The sequence below is a fragment of the Somniosus microcephalus genome, chromosome 1 (assembly GCF_052327205.1).
Source record: "Somniosus microcephalus isolate GS21.2 chromosome 1, FLI_Smic_1.0, whole genome shotgun sequence".
NCBI classification, from domain to species: Eukaryota; Metazoa; Chordata; class Chondrichthyes; order Squaliformes; family Somniosidae; genus Somniosus; species Somniosus microcephalus.
The window spans coordinates 441,552,856-441,570,964 of record NC_140987.1 but is presented as its reverse complement, the minus strand read 5'-3'; the positions used below and the strand labels follow the sequence as shown (position 1 = coordinate 441,570,964).

The window sequence follows — 18,109 nt, the reverse complement described above, 5'->3', positions numbered from 1 at the left end:
GCCAATTCATTAAATATATTCAAGAAGGAGTTGGATATATTTCTTAAGGCTAAAGGGATCAAGGGATATGGGGAGAAGGCAGGAACAGGGTACTGAATTTGGATGATCAGACATGATTTCATTGAATGGCAGAGCGGGCTCGAGGGGCCGAATGGCCTACTCCTGCTATCTTCTAGGTTTCTATAATGGTGCCCGCCCTTCAAAGGCATTGTTGTGGCAGGTGAAGCGCTGAGAGACTCCGATGAGGCACTGCAGAAATGCAAGTCTTTTCTTTCCGAGGAACAGGAGTAGGCCAGGCAGCCCCTCGAGCCTGTTCACGGCTGATCTGTCGCTGACCAATGCAGATTCTTTATTTCACTCTTGGGATGTGGGCATTATTGGCAAGGCTGGCGTTTATCGCCCATCCCTAGTTGCCCTCAGAAGGTGGCAGTGCGCTTTTTTTTCGCGTAGCGGTCGCTTGTACCACTGGGTGGTGGGCTGGGCCGTCTTGGAGTCGGCCACATAGACCGCGTGTAGGATAGCATAATACTGCGGATGCTGGAAATCCGAAATAACAACAGAAAACGTTGGAAAAACTCGGCAGGCCAGGACAGCATCCGTGGAGAGAGAAATAGAGTCAACGTTTCGGGTCGAAACCCTTCGTCAGAACTGAGAGAAAAGGCAGGAAATGAAACAAAAGGCAGTTTGGGGGCTGGGAAATGGGGGAGGGGATGAAAGAAGAGACATTAAGAGATATTCAAGGTGAGACGAGATGGTAGTAGGACAGGTAAAGAAACAGACAATGGCTCGAGATGAAGTGTGAAATGCACTGGCAGAGTGAGAGACAGCTGCCGTGTGGGAGAGAGAGAAGGAAAAGGCACAAACCAAAAGTGTGGATAAAAAATATAAAAATGTAATAGGGGCCGAGGTTATGATCTGAAATTGTTGAACTCGATATTGAGGCTATAAAGTGCCTAATGGGAAGATGAGGTGCTGTTCCTTGAGTTTACGCTGAGCTTCCGTGGAACAATGCAAGAGGCCGCGGACGGTGAGGTCCGAGTGGGAATAGAGCGGTGAATTGAAATGACAGGCGACCGGAAGCTCAGGGTCACCCTTACGGACTGAACCGAGGTGTTCCGCGTGTAGAATCACTTGCCGGCCAGACAGTGTAAGGGTGGCAGGCTCCCTTCCCTGAAGGACATTAATGAGGTAGTTGGGTTTTTATTGACAAATCCAGCAGCTTTTATCCTGATTTTTCTGGTGTTACCCCACGAATGACCAGATTTATCGAATTGAGTGTCGCACCACAGTAGGATTCGAATTCACAATCCCGTGTGTGCCCGTCCCATACCATCCAAACCATCGGAAGACCGTGTGAAAGAGTTTGCCGTGTCTGTATCTTTGATCTGGCTGTAATGGCCAAATCTTCCCATCAGGCTGCTGACATCCTGTGTAAAGAAAGAAAGTACTTTCTCAAACTCAAGATGTCTTTACAGCCAATGAAGTACTTTTGAAGTGTTGTAATGTAGGAAACGCGGCAGACAATTTGTGCACAGCAAGCTCCGGCAAACAGCAATGAGATAAATGGCCAGATAAGCTGATTTGTTAAGTGACGTTGGTTGAGGAATAAATATTGGCCAGGACACTGGAGAAAACTCTCCTGCTCTTCCTCAAAATAGTGGCCGTGGGATCTTTTTACATCCACCCGAGAGGGCAGACGGGGACCTCGGTTTAACATCTCATCCGAAAGACGGCACCTCCGACAGTGCCGCACTCCCTCAGCACTGCACTGGGAGTGTCGGCCTGGATTTTTGTGCTCAAGTCTCTGGAGTGGGACTTGAACCTACAACCGTCTGAGTCTCGGGGACGAGAGTGATAGCGCTGAGCCAAAAATGGAACCAGGCCCATACATTGGAAAAAGGTATTTTGTGCCTTTGCTGCAATCAGGTGGCCAGTGTGTGTATGCAGCACACTAAATGCCACAAGGTCTTTTTTTTTTAAACCGTGTCAAAATTTGCCCTCAACAAAGGAAATCTTGCATTAGTAACATCCGTCAAACACACCCACGCACAGTGACAAGGGCAGTGCACCGAATGCTGCTTGACTCTCCAGCCAGGTACACTCCCTGCAGGAGACGCCATTCCACTTTTCACTGACTCGGAGCCACTGCTTTTATATAGGATGCGTATGCTGCATCGCTCGTACTGTGCACGCCCTTGTCGCTGTGTGTGGGTGAGTTTTGGTGTGTTTGAGGCTATCCTAACGCAAGCTTTCCTTCTCCCACTTGTGCTTTGTTGAGATGTGTTTATCTGTATTTTGGAAGAAATCAGACACCCAATGTATACGGTAAGTCTAGCTGCACACGCACAAAGGTACTGTTGAGTATACCCTCCATGGAATATTATTTTTTAAAAAGGGAATCACCAATTGGCAGTGTCTATTTAATCAAACCCGCGCCCTCTACCACCTAGAAGGACAAGGGCAGCAGGCGCATGGGAACACCACCAACTCCAAGTTCCCCTCCAAGTCACACACCATCCTGACTTGGAAATATATCGCCGATCCTTCATCGTCGCTGGGTCAAAATCCTGGAACTCCCTCCCTAACAGCACTGTGGGAGCACCTTCACACGGACTGCAGCGGTTCAAGGCGGCGGCTCACCACCACCTTCTCAAAGGGCAACTAGGGATGGGCAATAAATGCTGGCCTTGCCAGCGGTGCCCACATCCCAAGAATGATGATTAAAAAAATTCTCTCTGCTACGATATTCGGGGAAGATTAGAACTCATTCCTGTCTAACATATTTTCGGGTTGAAGTCTCGAAGAACTCCATTTTGGGGTTCATGTCTAAAGCAGTAGAATTGAGAAGCAGAGAAGTTATGTTAAACTTGTATAGCACCTTGGTTAGGCCACAGTTGGAGTACTGTGCACAGTTGTAGTCTCCATATTATAGAAAGGACATGGGGCACTGGAGAAGCTGCAAAAATGTAAATTTACAAGGATGATACCAGAATTGAGAGGTTACACCTATCAGGAAAGACTGAACAGGCTGGGGCTCTTTCTCGAAAAAAGAGATGGCTGAGGCGTGACCTAATAGAGGCCTTCAAAATTATGACGGGGTTTGATAGGGTAGACGTAGAGAAGATGTTTCCACTTGTGGGGAGTCCAAAAACTAGGGGTCATAAATATAAGATGGTAACTAATACATCTAATGAGGAATTCAGGAGAAACTTCTTTACTCAAAGAGTGGTTAGAATGTGGAACTTGTTAACACAGGGAGCGATTGAGGAGAACAGCATAGATGCATTTAAGGGGAAGCTAGATACATACATGAGGGAGAAAGGAATAGAAGGGTATGTTGATGGGGTGAGATGACGTAGGGTGGGAGGAGGCTGGTGTGGAGCATAAACACCGGCACAGACCAGTAGGGCTGACGGGCCTGGTTCTGTGCTGTAATTTCTGTGCAATTACTGGTAAAGTGTAACACTGAACTGCCACCTAAGATAGCGTCTGTTGATGTCCACCTGGCCCTGGTTGGTAAACGAGTGCCTCAGACTTCACTGTGACAATGCCGTGCCCTGAACAGACATGTAGGCCGCGATTTCCCCTACCCGGGCGGGTCCATGGTGGGTGAGGTGGGTGACGGGTGGCGGCTTCGCTGCTGGCTCCATCCTGGCCTCAGACATGACTTTCCCCTGATTGGGCTTGTTAAGTCGGCCCAGCGTGTTTGCCAGCCAATTGTAGGAAGTGGATCTGATGATGTCATTTGAAGAGGCATCATCAGCCGGTTTCCTTAAAGGGACCATGCGCAAATTTACTTTGACATTTGTGCTATCAGTGTTCTACAGCATTGAGGTGCTGCAAACACTGACAAGCACTGCACAGAGGAACATGGCTGTATCCAGGCTCTCCCATGACTCCCTCCATATGCTTATGGAGGGAGTCATAGCACGCAGGGAGGTTCTCTTCCCTGCCAATGAGCGGAAGAGACCTCCCCAGGAGACCAACGCAGCCTGGTTGCACATTGCACAGGAGGGCACAAGCAGGGATGTGGTCAGGAGGACCAGGCTGCACTGGCGCCAACCTTTCAATGATCTCAGTAGATCACGAAACGTTACTGCAAAGCCACACTCAACCTCATCCTGCTGTGCCTCTCATCACATCCCCATCACTCTGCCTTCCCTACCCTACTCCTGCACATCCTTACTCACACCAACTTACCTTGCACCTCCACCCATCCCTCTCTATCTATATTATCACATCCCCATCTCACTAGCCACCCCTCACACTCACCCTCATCCTAGTCCAATCATATTAACTAACAACTCACAAGGGTGGGCACTTGGGTCTTTTAGCCAATGTTCATGTGTAGTTTCTGTTAATGTGCTGTCAAACATTGAAATCGTTATTTTCAACACTTTGCGTTCAACAGATTTGTGTGCACCTTTGGAAGTGGCTTAGTGAGTTGCAGTGAATGGTGAGACATAACGGTACCCCCCGCAATGGTGATGAGTGTGAAAGGAATGGCTTGGGCATTGTAGTGATGCTTTATGGTGTTGGTGTGAGGTGGTGCCAACCTGGCGCATCATGTGGCAGCCAGGGTGTACAGCATCAAGTGAAGTAAATCTGGCTATGGTGAGGCCAACCCTGGCCTCCTTGGCAGCAATGTGGTCAGGTGCTGATGCCCTGTGTCCTGTGCAGCATCAGGTGATTGCGGAGAAGGTTGGTGTTGTTGGTGCTGCTGGTGTGCCTGGTGTTGCGGATGATCGCGGTCAGATTCTGAGGATCAAGTTGAGACAGTATAAACCGTACCCATGCTGATGTAATAGATGGCAGGTGAACTTGAGATGACAGAAGCGATCTATCAATGGTGAGAGAGGTTGCTCCAGTGAGGTGACACTGGATAGAGAGTTTGCTCAGAACACTTGCAACCTGCATAAAGCTCAATCTTTTACTGATCCCAGCTTTTTAATTTCCTGAATTTTTAAACAGAACCCAAATTCTCAAACTGCCACGAAGGTATCTGTGGTTTATTAGTTTAGGGCTCTGGAATATCCAGTAACAAAAGAAAGAAATACTTGCATTTCTATAGCGCCTTTCACGGCCACCGGACGTCTCAAAGCACTTTACAGCCAATGAAGTACTATTTGGAGCGTAGTCACTGTTGTAATGTGGGAAACGCGGCAGCCAATTTGCACACAGCAAGCTCCCACAAACAGCAATGTGATAATGACCAGACAATCTGTTTTTGTTATGTTGATTGAGGGATAAATATTGGCCAGGACACCGGGGGAGAACTCCCCTGCTCTTCTTCGAAATAGTGCCACGGGATCTTTTATGTCCACTTGAGAGAGCAGACGAGGCCTCGGCTTAACGTCTCATCCAAAAGACGGCACCTCTGACAGCGCAGCACTCCCTCAGCACTGCACTGGAGTGTCAGCCTAGATTTATGTGCTCAAGTCTCTGGAGTGGGACTTGAACCCACAACCTTCTGACTCAGAGGTCAGTGTGCTACCCACTGAGCCACAGCTGACACCATTGTGCTCATACGGGAATCAATTGTGATCCTAACACAGGGTACCCGTTACCCAGTATCTTGCTTTTGATGAGCGCAAAAGCTACCAGAGCTAAATCTAAACGGCATAAATAAAAAAAGGATATAAAGTTAAGCAACTTGATGTGTTTGCTGGACCAGAGAAAGTGAGTGCAAAAATTGACGCAACTAAAATTGGAAGAATTCTTTTGCCACAAACTGTCAGACATCTGGACCAGGCTCCCATCAGAGACAATGCACTGCTGATTAATTGGGTCTATAATCTAAGCTGACAGCCAGTGTGGTGCTGAAGGAGTGCTGTGTTATTAGAGGTGGCGTCGCTCACACGAGATGTTACGCTGAGACCCTCGGCTGCCTGTTCTATTAGTTCAGGTGGATGTTAAAAATCCCACCGCACCCTTTGAAGAAGGACCAACATTCTCCCTCAACCAACAGCCGCAAAAATAAATTAACCGGTCAGTCATCTCCTGTTGGGATGGTGCTATGTGCGTAATGGCTGGCACGCTGGCCTACAGAACAATGAGTGCGCTCAAAGTAACTGAATGTCTGTGAGATGCTTCTGAGAGTTACGGTGGGCCCCTTCATTCTTCTAATCCTGTGAAAATGAGGCCAGGCAAGTAGCTGTTTACAAAAAGAATTGAAGGTGACAGGATTAAATAAAGTGCAGATGATCTATTAAGGCAAAGAACACCAGCTACTTCTGTTGAGTCAATGACTTAAGGCAGTCCAGGCTGTGAGGCTGTGCTGTGACAAGCCACTTGATAAGCTGGGGATCTTCATCCTTGAACAAAGATGTCTCGGAGAATACTTGCTGGAGACTTTATGATACGTCACAGGATAGAAAGAGTAAAACCTGACACGCGTTACTTTCAGGGCCGCAGATCCAGGCAAATTTTGGACAGACTTCAGGAAGAGTGTTTTTTTTTTCAATGGAGTGACTGCTGCCAATGAACGGCTTTTTCACCCGCTCGCTCCCTTCCCGGCTTTTTCACCCGTTGGCTCCCTTCCCGGCTTTTTAAAAAAATGTTAACGAGCCCGCTCCCGCGTCGCAGCGAGCATGCGCAGACCGCTTCCGGTTCTTTGGCAGCAGTAGCGTCTTTTTTTTCAAATGGAGGGTGATCACACAGCTGGAAAGGACTGTTGGGACGAGTGGTTGGTTGAGGGAGGACACTGGACTCCGAAAGAAGCAGCGAGATGCTGTAGTAGGGAGATGGCAGAATTGTTTTTTTGGAAGGATGAGATCAAAGGGGCTCGAGGGCCTTTTGTATCTGAACTGATCCTGTGAAGACCACTTGTGGAACGCAATCCTTCGGCATTGAGCAATGCAGATTGCAATGTTCTGATGTTGGTTGGCGATCCTGTTCGAATGTCTTTTGAAGTCAGGGAGAAATTTAATAATGTTTATTTCTTGGTAGTTTTAACTAGCAATTTTATCCATCAGCTGGTCACAGTTTATGGCCCTATAACTTACACGTAGTCTGATTAAAGATCTGGGGCTGATGTCACGAGTGTGACTGAGGTTGAATACAAGGTCATAATTGTGTACCTCTGATCAAAGTTATCTTTAAGCTGCTTTAACTCGGTGGTAACACCCTCACCTCCGAGTCACAAGGTTGTGGGTTCAAGTTCTACGCCCAAGGCTCGAGCACGTAATCTAGGCCGATATTTCGGTGCAGTACTGGGGGACTGCTGCACCGTCTGAGGTGCTGTCCTTTCGGGTGAGATTTAAACCGTCTGCCCTCTCGGGTAGACGTCGAAGAAGAGCAGGGGGAATTCTCCCGATCGCCTGGCCAACATTCAGCCCTCAGTCAGCATGACTTTAAAAAACAGATTGTCAGGTCATTTACCTCATTGCTGTTTGTGGGATCCTTCTATGCGCAAATTGGCTACCGCATTTTCCTACAGTGTGAGAGTGACTACACTTGAAAAGTACTTCGTTGCCTGTAAAGTGCTTTGGGAACGTCCGGAGGATGTGATAGATGCTCTCTATAAGTGGAAGATCTTTCTTTTGTATGGTGCTTATGCCAGCAGTTCCCTGTTCCATTATAAAAGATGTAATAGCAGAGCACTTGGAAAGCAATGACTGGATCGGACAAAGCCAACATGGATTTACAAAAGGTAAATCATGCTTGACTAATCTACTGGAATTTTTTGAGGATGTAACTGGTAAAATAGATAAGGGAGAACCAGTGGATGTGGTGTATTTGGACTTTCAGAAGGCTTTCGATAAGGTCCCGCATAAGAGATTAGCGTGCAAAATTAAGGCACATGGGATTGGGGGCAAGGTATTGACTTGGATAGAGAACTGGTTGGCAGACAGAAAGCAAAGAGTTGGAATAAACGGGTCGTTTTCCGAGTGGCAGGCAGTGACTAGTGGGGTACCGCAAGGATCGGTCCTAGGACCCCAGCTGTTCACAATATATATTAATGATCTGGACGAGGGAATTGGATGTAATATCTCCAAATTTGCAGACGACACAAAGCTGGGTGGGAGGGTATGCTGTGAGGAGGATGTCGTGAAACTCCAGCACGATTTGGATAGGTTGGGTGATTGGGCAGAAACATGGCAAATGCACTATAATGTGGATAAATGTGAGGTTATCCACTTTGGTGGCAAAAACAGGAAGGCAGATTATTATTTGAATGGTAATAGATTGGGAGAAGGGGAAGTGCAAAGAGACCTGGGTGTTCTTGTACACCAGTCGCTGAAGGTAAGCATGCAGGTGCAGCAGGCGGTTAAGAAGGCAAATGGTATGTTGGCCTTCGTAGCAAGAGGGTTCGAGTACAAGAACAAGGATGTCTTGCTGCAGTTGTACAGGGCCTTGGTGAGACCACACCTTGAGTATTGTGTGCAGTTTTGGTCGCCTTACCTGAGGAAGGATGTTCTTGCCATGGAAGGAGTGCAGCGAAGATTCACCAGGCTGATACCTGGGATGGCAGGAATGACGTATGAGGAGAGATTGTGTCGATTGGGCTTATACTCACTGGAGTTTAGAAGATTGAGAGGGGATCTCATCGAAACCTATAAAATTCTGTCAGGTCTGGACAGACTAGATGCAGGAAGGATGTTTCTGATGGCCGGGGAGTCCAGAACCAGGGGTCATAGTCTAAGGATAAGGGGTAAGCCATTTAGGACTGAAATGAGGAGGAATTTCTTCACCCAGAGAGTGGTGAACCTGTGGAATTCTCTGCCACAGAGGGCGGTGGAGGCCAGTTCATTAAGTATATTCAAGAAAGAGTTGGATATATTTCTTAAGGCTAAAGGGATCAAGGGATATGGGGAGAAGGCAGGGACCGGGTACTGAATTTGGATGATCAGCCATGATCTCATTGAATGGCGGAGCAGGCTCGAAGGGCCGAATGGCCTGCTCCTATCTTCTATGTTTCTATGTAGCGTGGGCAGCAGTAGGTTCCACTGAAGACAGGCCCTTCCTGGCAACCGGTCTTAGTGAGTCCTCCCAGTTTTACATTAGGCTTGCCATTGGCTGCATGAGACCCTTGCAGCCAATATCGCGCACAACAGAAAATTCAATGACATTTGGCAACGCTTTGCATTTCTCCATTTTACGCAGCCAGCACTCGTTGTCATTTAGTTTTTCCAGTTAATCATTAATGAGACGTTATCGAATCTAAAGCAAGTGGAAAAAAAGGTTCTGTTGCAATCCTCCTTATCAGATATAGCATAAGATTCTCACATTTTTCCAACATGCTTGGTTACAACAGTTAAGAAACTAGCGATGAGCTTCAGTGGGCTGAATGACCCGGTCCGGCAACGCCTCGATTTGAAAATTCTCATTCTTGTTTTCAAATCCTTCCGTGGCCTCGCCCTATCTCTTTAACCTCTTCCAGCCTTACAACCCTCCGAAATCTCTGTGCTTCTCCAATTCTGACCTCTTGCGTAGCCACGATTTCCTTCACTCCACCCTTGGTGGCCCTGCCTTCAGCTGTCTAGGCCCTAAGCTCTGGAATTCCCTCCCTAAACCTCTCCATCTCTCTACCTTTCTCTCTTTTAAGATGCTCCTTAAAAAACCTACCTCATACCTCACCTGTCCTAAAACCTCCTTATGTGGCTCAGTGTCAAGTTTTGTTTGATAATCGCTCTTGTGAAACGCCTTGGGACGTTTTACTATGTGAAAGGTGCTATATAAATGCAAGTTGTTGTTATTTTCCTGGCCTTTTATCAGTCTGGCTTCTTCTAATACAAAAGCAAAATACTATGGAAGCTGGAAATCTGAAATAAAAACAGAAAATGCTGGAAATACTCAGCAAAACAGGCAGCATCTGTGGAGAAAGAAACAGAGTTAACGTTTTAGGTGGATGACCTTTCGTCAGAATTGGAAAAAGTTAGAGATGTGACTGATTTTTAAGCAAGTGCAGAAGCAGGGAAAAGGAGGTGGAAAGAACACAAGGGAAGGTCTGTGATAGGGTGGAAGGCCATCTCCTTTTGCCTCGCACCATCCCATTTAGTAATTTAATCTCTCTTGCCTTCCACCCTATCACAGACCTTCCCTTTTGTTCTTTCCTCCCCTCCCCCCTTTCCCTGCCCCTACATTTGCTTAAAAACCTGTTCCATCTCCAACTTTTTCCTGTTCTGACGAAGGGTCATCGACCTGAAACGTTAACTCTGTTTCTCTCTCCACAGATGCGGCCTGACTTGCTGAGTATTCCCAGCATTTTCTGTTTTTATTTGGCTTCTTCCAATGTTCTTGAAAGCTAGAATGACGCTGAAGAGGGGCAAGTGGCCATAAATCTCACATAAAGTTCACCAGCATGGGGAGGATAGTCCACTGCAGGGGTGAGCAATGATTTGGGCTGGAGAGCCACTTAACAAGTTTTGTTGAGCTGTTGAGAGCCGCACACATGAAATGAATTGTGTTAACAACAGCCGCCATTGAAATTTGTCACGGTCTTCATTGTATAAAGAACCCTTCATGTCGTTTCCACCCTTAATAAAAAGAACACTTATTAACATGCTAGCGAACATGTTACAGGTTTACCCAAAACTTATCTTAGCCATTGATATTACTATGCCATAATTAAAACTGGTCACTCAACAACTGCTGTAAAGTTTACATGTCACTCCAGTCCCATACGATGATACTGACTTTTAGTGCCCTCACAGCGACGAGGAATGGGCAATAAATGTGTTCTTACAATCCAAGGACAAATTAAAAAAAAAATTTTGACTGTGAAATTCAAAAAGTCAGGGCGTAACATTTTGGACCCTGTATTCACCCAGAGGGCATAAAAGTGACACTTGGGATTACCACAGACTTCAGACACGAGGCACAAGTATTTGGTGAACCAATCAATGGTGGCCCGGATTTTCCGTTGCCCATGATGGTGTACACACAGCATCCGCCGTCGGAAGCCTTGTTAAAAGGCCCCGCAAGTTCCGGGTATTCGCACACGCTCGAAAACCCGGAACTTGCGATCTGTCAAGGTTCGCCTCGACAGATCATCCGCACCGACCCAAAAATCACTTTCGCTGACGCACAGAGTGGGGCTATTTGCCTAACTACTGCCCAGCAAAAGCCCACGAAACCTTTGTACCAGTAAAAGCGGGTCTCGGGCCTGCTTTCACCAGCGTAAGGGTCAATATCAATCTTAAATTAAATATTTGCAAAATAAAAAAAAAATCAGACACAAACATTTAAAATTAGTTTATGTAAATTTTAGCCTGGATTAAAAGGCTTAAAATTATTTTTCCAAGAATTACATTTTTATTGTAATTGCTTTGTTAAAGGGACTTTTAATTAAATTTGAAAATGGGAACATTTCTTTTTATTCCAGTTGTGTAAATTCTTTGATTATCTGAGGATTGGGTTCCTGCTTATTGGGAATTCCGTTCGTAAATCCAAAAATGTGCGGGTTAAGTTGATTGGCCATGATAAAAATTGACCCTTAGTGTTAGGGGGGATTAAATACGTGGGGTTACGGGGATAGGGCTTGGGTGGGATGGCTGTCGGTGTAGGGACCGGGTGCTAGGGTTTGGATGATCAGCCATGATCTCGTTGAATGGCGGAGCAGGCTCGAAGGGCCGAATGGCCTACTCCTGCTCCTATCTTCTATGTTTCTCCATAAGCATATGAGGAATCCTCCTTTCTGATTAGGAGAACCAGGCCCACGTGATCCCAGGGACGCTTCCGAATCGCCTGCGTCCCTGGGATCCGTGGGCCTTTGCGCAGGCGTACGCCCGCAGGCCCGGAACCCGAAGCCCGGGAGCCAGCAGGTAGGTGCGGATTTTTATTATCGGGTCGGAGGTACGAATCCGACCGCAAATTCCGGCCCACTAGTATAATTTACATGTCAATGCATATGATCATGCAGATTCCTACACAATTTATTTATTAGACTGGCAACTTAGACAAGGGTTTTGAGGAGCTCAGAAGATATAAATGCAGAGTGTTCCTGAACATGTCACTGGTTTGCCTTGGGGATGGCTCCGCGATTCGGCTCTCCCCGCTTGCTCATGGAGTCAACCCTTAGGAGTGCTGCTGTGATGTGAGGATCTCTGCAGTGAGGGAACTTGGGATGGGGAGAGAGAAAAGATCTTACTTAACTTGTGTCAAAATTAAACTACCTGTATATTTGAATCAAAATAAATAGACACTGCAACGAGTAATGGATGCAGACAAATGATTTACTAAGAAAGCCACTAATTATATGAAGCACAGCATCATAGGTACAAATAACATACCCTGATAAAGCCCATTTTTTGTTGTGTTTCATTATAGATGCAATTGAGAATAGCACCCTCTCAACCCACTCGATTGAGCTTTACATAGCAACTCAGTACAGTACCTGAATTAACCACTCAGGTTAATAATACTGCAGTCTAACTCTCTGCTTCAGTCACAGACGGTGTGCAAACCCATACAGTGAATAACATCCGGCCAAATGTGCAAAATGTTGCCATGTTTGTCCATGGTCCAAGAGCTAGAACAGCAACCCAAGGCAATCTACTTGACTCACCTCGTGAATTCAGAAACGCCTAAATATCGGCATTTTAAACAAATTTTAAAAATATCCCTATGTTTTTCCGCGTATGCACAAGTCGGCGTATTTTTTTGTTTCAAAATAATTTGCGAGATTTAGGACCCCAGTTTGAGAAACGCTGCGCGGGCCGGATAGAATCCATTGGCGGGCCGGATAACCCTCCCCACCACTGCCCCCGCCCCCCCCCCCCCCCCCCACTCCTCCGGGCCTTATTTTTGCCCACCTCTGGTCTAGTGGTTTTGGTACTGGACTAGCAACCCAGAGATCAAGTTCATGTCCAACTCTGTGATTGATTGAAATAAAAACAGAAAACGGTGGAAAACGCTCAGCCGGTCAGGCAGCATCTGTGTGGAGAGAGAGAGAGAGAGAAAAACAAGAGTTGACGTCTTGGGTCGATGACCTTTCTGCCTCTCCACAGATGCTGCCTGACCTGCTGAGTGCTTTTTCCAGCAGTTTCTGTTTATATGTCAGATTCCCAGCATCCGCAGTGGTTTTATGTGACTGACTCCTGATACCCTCAGGACAACTAGGGAGCGGCAATAAATACTGTACTTGTCAGTGTCACTCAATCTCTCGAGAACTATTAAGAAAGAATTGGTAAACAGAACACTAAAGCCTTTGGCTAAGAATTCCCTGCACTTTCTTTGCCAACCAACTTGATTTCTTGCCCACAGGACCTGTAATGTGTACTGTACGCATGGATTACGTATTTGCTTTATTTTTATCTGCTGACCTTTTGCAGTGTTTTACTATCAATACTTTTACAGTACATTATAAAAGGGAGCCACACCTTGTCTATTCAAAATGTAAGCACCGGTGATAAAGCAGGGTGGAATTCTTTGGATGAACTGTGGCACTTGCGTCTGGTTTTGTTGCCAGGGCCTCACGCCGGGACTTTTCCAGCAGCCGTTTATTTCCCGTTCAGGCAGCTGCGAGAAGGTTTCGGGCTCCGGGGAGATAAACACGTTCCGACAGTTGCAAAAAACTGGAAAGGTTTCATTCCGTCAAGTCTCACCTTCACCCGCCCTGCAAATCAAGTCAAACCCTCGCTTCGGGCGACTTAGACTTCTGGAGCAAGTGGATCAACTGAGAATAATCGCACGACAAATTGACACAGAATCATACAGCACAGAAGGAGGACATTCGGCCCATCGTGCCTGTGCCGGCTCTTTGAAAAAGCTCTCCAGTTAGTCCCCTGCTCTTTCCCCATAGCCCTGCCGTTTTTTTTTTCCCTTTTCAAAGTATTGATCCAATTTCTTTTTGAAAGTTACGACTGAATCTGCTTCCACCACCCTTTCAGGCGGCGCATTCCAGATCACAACAACTCACTGGCCTAGAAATTCGGTGGGCTGCGCCACCAGTTAGCGCCCAAAGAGGGCACTCAGTGGGTTTAGCGCCACTGGCCACGCCTCCCGCGAAATTTAGCGGGGCGCTAATGGCGGCGTTAGCCTGTAGCGCTGCGCCGCTACCGATGACGTCATCGGTGTGCGCAGCGCCCCGCTACCGCCCCGATCGCGATATTTGGTCGCGCCCCCCACTGTAATGCCGGTCGTAATTTGCGACCGTTTCAGGGGGGCCTACCTGCGGCGGTAGTGGCGCTAATTAAAGGGGAGGTGCGGGGCGGCCATTTTTTTTGCTGGCCGCCTGCCAGCACCTCCTCGCGCCGCCGTCCCCGGCCTCCTGAGCCCCCCGGGCAGTGCCGGCTGTGTCCCAAGAGCCCGGCACTTCTCCTCGGTGCCGGGCTCTTTTGCCGGCACTCGCGATCTCTGAGATTTAAGAAGGGGAGGAAGGCTTGCAGTACCGCAGCGCGCCGTGCCACAGCGTGTGGCGCTGCGGCACGTTGTGCTGCGATATTCAGTTGCAGTGCCCCAAGAGGGATGCGGGGTGCCTCGAGCAGCGCCCCGCTTCTGTTTGGGGCGCTGAAACTGAATTTCCGGCCGGCGCAAGCGGCTCCGTCCGGAGCGGTAATTCCGGCGCCCAGGCGAGCTTGGGGCGCCACCGAATTTCTAGGCCACTGTGTTTAAAAAAAAATCTATCCTCGTTCCTCCCTCTGGTTCTTTAGAACTCCCATGGCAGAGCTGTGGACAATTGGGAGCTTGGAGCATGGTTGTTGGCAGGTCCCAGACAATATTCCATCCATTAACATTAATTCCACCATTAAAATCCCAATATGCGCTCTCATCGCACAACTCTGTGCCAGAACAACAACGAGCTTGCATTTATATAGTGCCTTCAACGTAGTAAAACATCCCACGCCACTTCACAGGAGTGTCATCAAACAAAATTCGACACCAAGCCACCCAAGGAGATATTAGGGCAGATGTAGGTTTTAAGGAGCGTCTTAAAGGAGAAAAGAAAGGCGGAGAGGTTTAGGCAGGGAATTCCAGAGCTCAGGGCCCTTGGCAGCTGAAGGCGCGGCCACCAATGGTGGAGCGATTACAATCGGGGGACGCGCAAGAGGCCAGAATTGGAGGAGCGCAGAGATCTCGGAGGGCTGTAGGGCTGGAGGAGATTACAGAGATAGGGAGGGGGCGAGGCCATGGAGGGATTTGAAAACAAGGATGAGAGTTTTAAAATTGAGCAGTTGCTAAACCGGGGGCCAGTGTAGGTCAGCGAGCACAGGGGGTGATGGGTGAACGGGACTTGGTGCGAGTTAGGATACGGGCAGCCCAGTTTTGGATGAGATCAAGTTTATGGAGGGTGGAAGAAGAGAGGCCGGCCAGAAGAGCGTTATTCACTCATTCTAAATTCACCAATAATGTATTCACATTACTCATCCTGAAACAACACTGAGAAACTTTGAATACTGAAGAGGTCATCTGTGGGATTTGGATCTCGCAGAATGTGAAGAGTTTGGTTTCTTCACGTGAGGACTTGATATGCCCACCTGAGTTAGGCTCTTCCAATATATCCTTTCATTGGTCGCTGTTTCAAAACCGTTTACACTAAAATACTGGATTTTGTTTTTTTTTAAATCTCAACTTTGTTGCATTATAATCGTCGAATCTGACAGCGCAGGAGGAGGCCACTCGGTCCATCGTGCCTGTGCCGGCTCTTTGAAAGAGCTCGCCACCTACAGGTACAATTACCAGCTTGCTGTTGTCCAAATGGAACAAATGGTCTGGTGAAAGAATGTCCTTTATAATGCTTGATGAAAATCGGATTAAAATGTTCTCATTGTGCTTAAGTGACAAATTAGCCTTTGGTTATAAAACGTCACCGTTGCACAGCCCAACACGTTCATGGTTTCCACAGCACCTCGACAATGGAGGAGATTGCGCATTGTTTTTTTCCCCCCCCCCCCCCGAGTGAAAATCCAAAATAGAGGTTTTAACGTTTAAAGTGGCATTGCCTCACGTAAATCTGCAAGTAGAAGATGTAGGCAAGCCAGTGTCTGAGGAATAATGGGAGAAAAACTGGAGAATAGAAACTTTTGAAATCTCAGGCTTTGCATTAGAAGATAGGAGCAGGAGTAGGCCATTCGGCCCCTCGAGCCTGCTCCGCCATTTAATGAGATCATGGCTGATCATCCAAATTCAGTACCCTGTCCCTGCTTTCTCCCCATATCCCTTTATCCCTTTAGCCTTAAGAAATATATCCAACTCCTTCTTGAATATATTTAATGAATTGGCTTCCACTGCCTTCTGTGGTAGAGAATTCCACAGGTTCACCACTCTCTGGGTGAAGAAAGTCCTCCTCATCTCAGTCCTAAATGGCTTACCCCTTATCCTTAGACTGTGACCCCTGGTTCTGGACTCCCCCGCCATCGGGAACATCCTTCCTGCATCTAGTCTGTCTAGTCCTGTTAGAATTTTATACGTTTCAATGAGATCCCCTCTCATTCTTCTAAACTCCAGCGAGTACAAGCCCAATTGACCCAATCTCTCCTCATACATCATTCCTGCCATCCCAGGTATCAGTCTGGTGAATCTTCGCTGCACTCCTTCCATGGCAAGAACATCCTTCCTCCGATAATAATCAGCTTTTCTGAAGATCAGCCTGTGCTCCCCTGATGGGGCAGTGGGGGAGCATAGCCCCCTGGTACACTGCTGAGATATACAGATCAGCAAAGCCCTAGGTTTGATCCCTGGCCTGTGCTGTGTTTGGCCACTCCCAATCAGGGTCATTGCGGAGATACTACCATTAACTTCAGTGGCCAGGGTTCCCACTTCTGGTCTTTATTGCGCACACGCGCGTAGATGTGTGCATGTCGAAATAACAACAGCAAGTGCTGGAAACACTCAGCAGGTCAGGCAGCATCGAAGAGAGAGAAACAGAGTTAACGGGCAGGATTTTCATTGGGCCGTGGAGGCGGGATTGGAGGCGTGTGGGGGTTTAAAATCCCGAAATCGGGGGTCCAGAACCCATCCCGACCCCAACCCGGCTCCATGCCAGTTTCAAAGGAGGCGGGTACCCGCCCCGCACTGGGGCCCACCTCCCCGAGGCGGGAAGGGGATTAGTGCCAATTAACTGCCTGTTAGCAGGTAGTTAATAGGCAGTTTTTAGCCTAATCCCTATTTTTAATGTTGAAGTGTGGGATTCCCGACGGCTCCAAACCACGGCAAGTTAGAGGAGGCGGACCGTCGGGATGAAGGGCTTGGAGGGGTCGAGATGTCCGGTGTGCAGGTGAGTGATGGGTGCATGAGTGCAAAGGTAAGTGTGTTTGGTGTGTGTAAAGTGTTTAAAGAAGTTTTACATACCTTTACTTACCTTTACAGCCTTCCTTCCTTCAGGTCTCGGGAGTCCCTCATCTCACCGGCACAGAAAGCAGAATGGCTGCGAGCTGTCAAAAATTGCAGCTTTCTGTTCTGGGGAGATCTCTAAATCATCCTGAGAGGAAGGAATTAACTTAGAATACAGATTGTCAGTGTTTGACAGCTTCAAACAGCTGTGAAACGCTGATATTTCATCTGTCAAAAGATCTTGACAGATGAAATATCAATCTGTGACGTCACCTGTTGCCAGGTGGCCCCTAATTGGCCTGCTGAGCCTGCTGGGCGGGCTCAACAAGGTCAATCAAGTCTAAATCGCGTGGGTTGGCTGCAACTCGATGGAGGCGGGACTACAACCCCGAAAGTTGTAGTCCTGCCTCCTACCCGACGACTCAATGAAAATCCAGCCCAACGTCTCGGGTCAAACCCTTCGTCAGAGTTTTTTCAAGGGCACCGATGCTGATGGAATAGATGGCAGGTGAGGTTGAGATGACAGAAGTAATCTGTCAGTGTTGACATAGGTTGTTCCAAGGAGGTGACAGTGGATAAAGAGATTACTCCAGACACTTCAAAAATGCATAAAGCTCAAAAGTGGATTCCAAATCATTAATGCTCCAGCTTCTAAGATTGGGAAGTGAACAGCTGTGAAATGGTAGGTTTTATACCACTTTTGCAGCTTTCACCTATTCACAGCAATGGAGAGTCATTGAGAACCCGACACACTTACCTGACGTGATAGCCGCTCTCCGGGAACCTCATGGAAAACCTGGTAAGAACATGGGGAAATGGTTCTTAACTACCTTTTAATAAGCTTTTAACTATCTAACTTGGCCGGCCCGCCGCTTGGTGTCGGGTCTGTTCAGGG

General features: G+C 47.6%; 1 protein-coding gene across 3 annotated transcripts in view; it reads left to right on the top strand.

The window, feature by feature from the left end:
* Positions 1 to 18,109, top strand: part of radx (RPA1 related single stranded DNA binding protein) — a 96,892-nt gene that overhangs the window by 60,675 nt on the left and 18,108 nt on the right. The window lies entirely within an intron of this gene.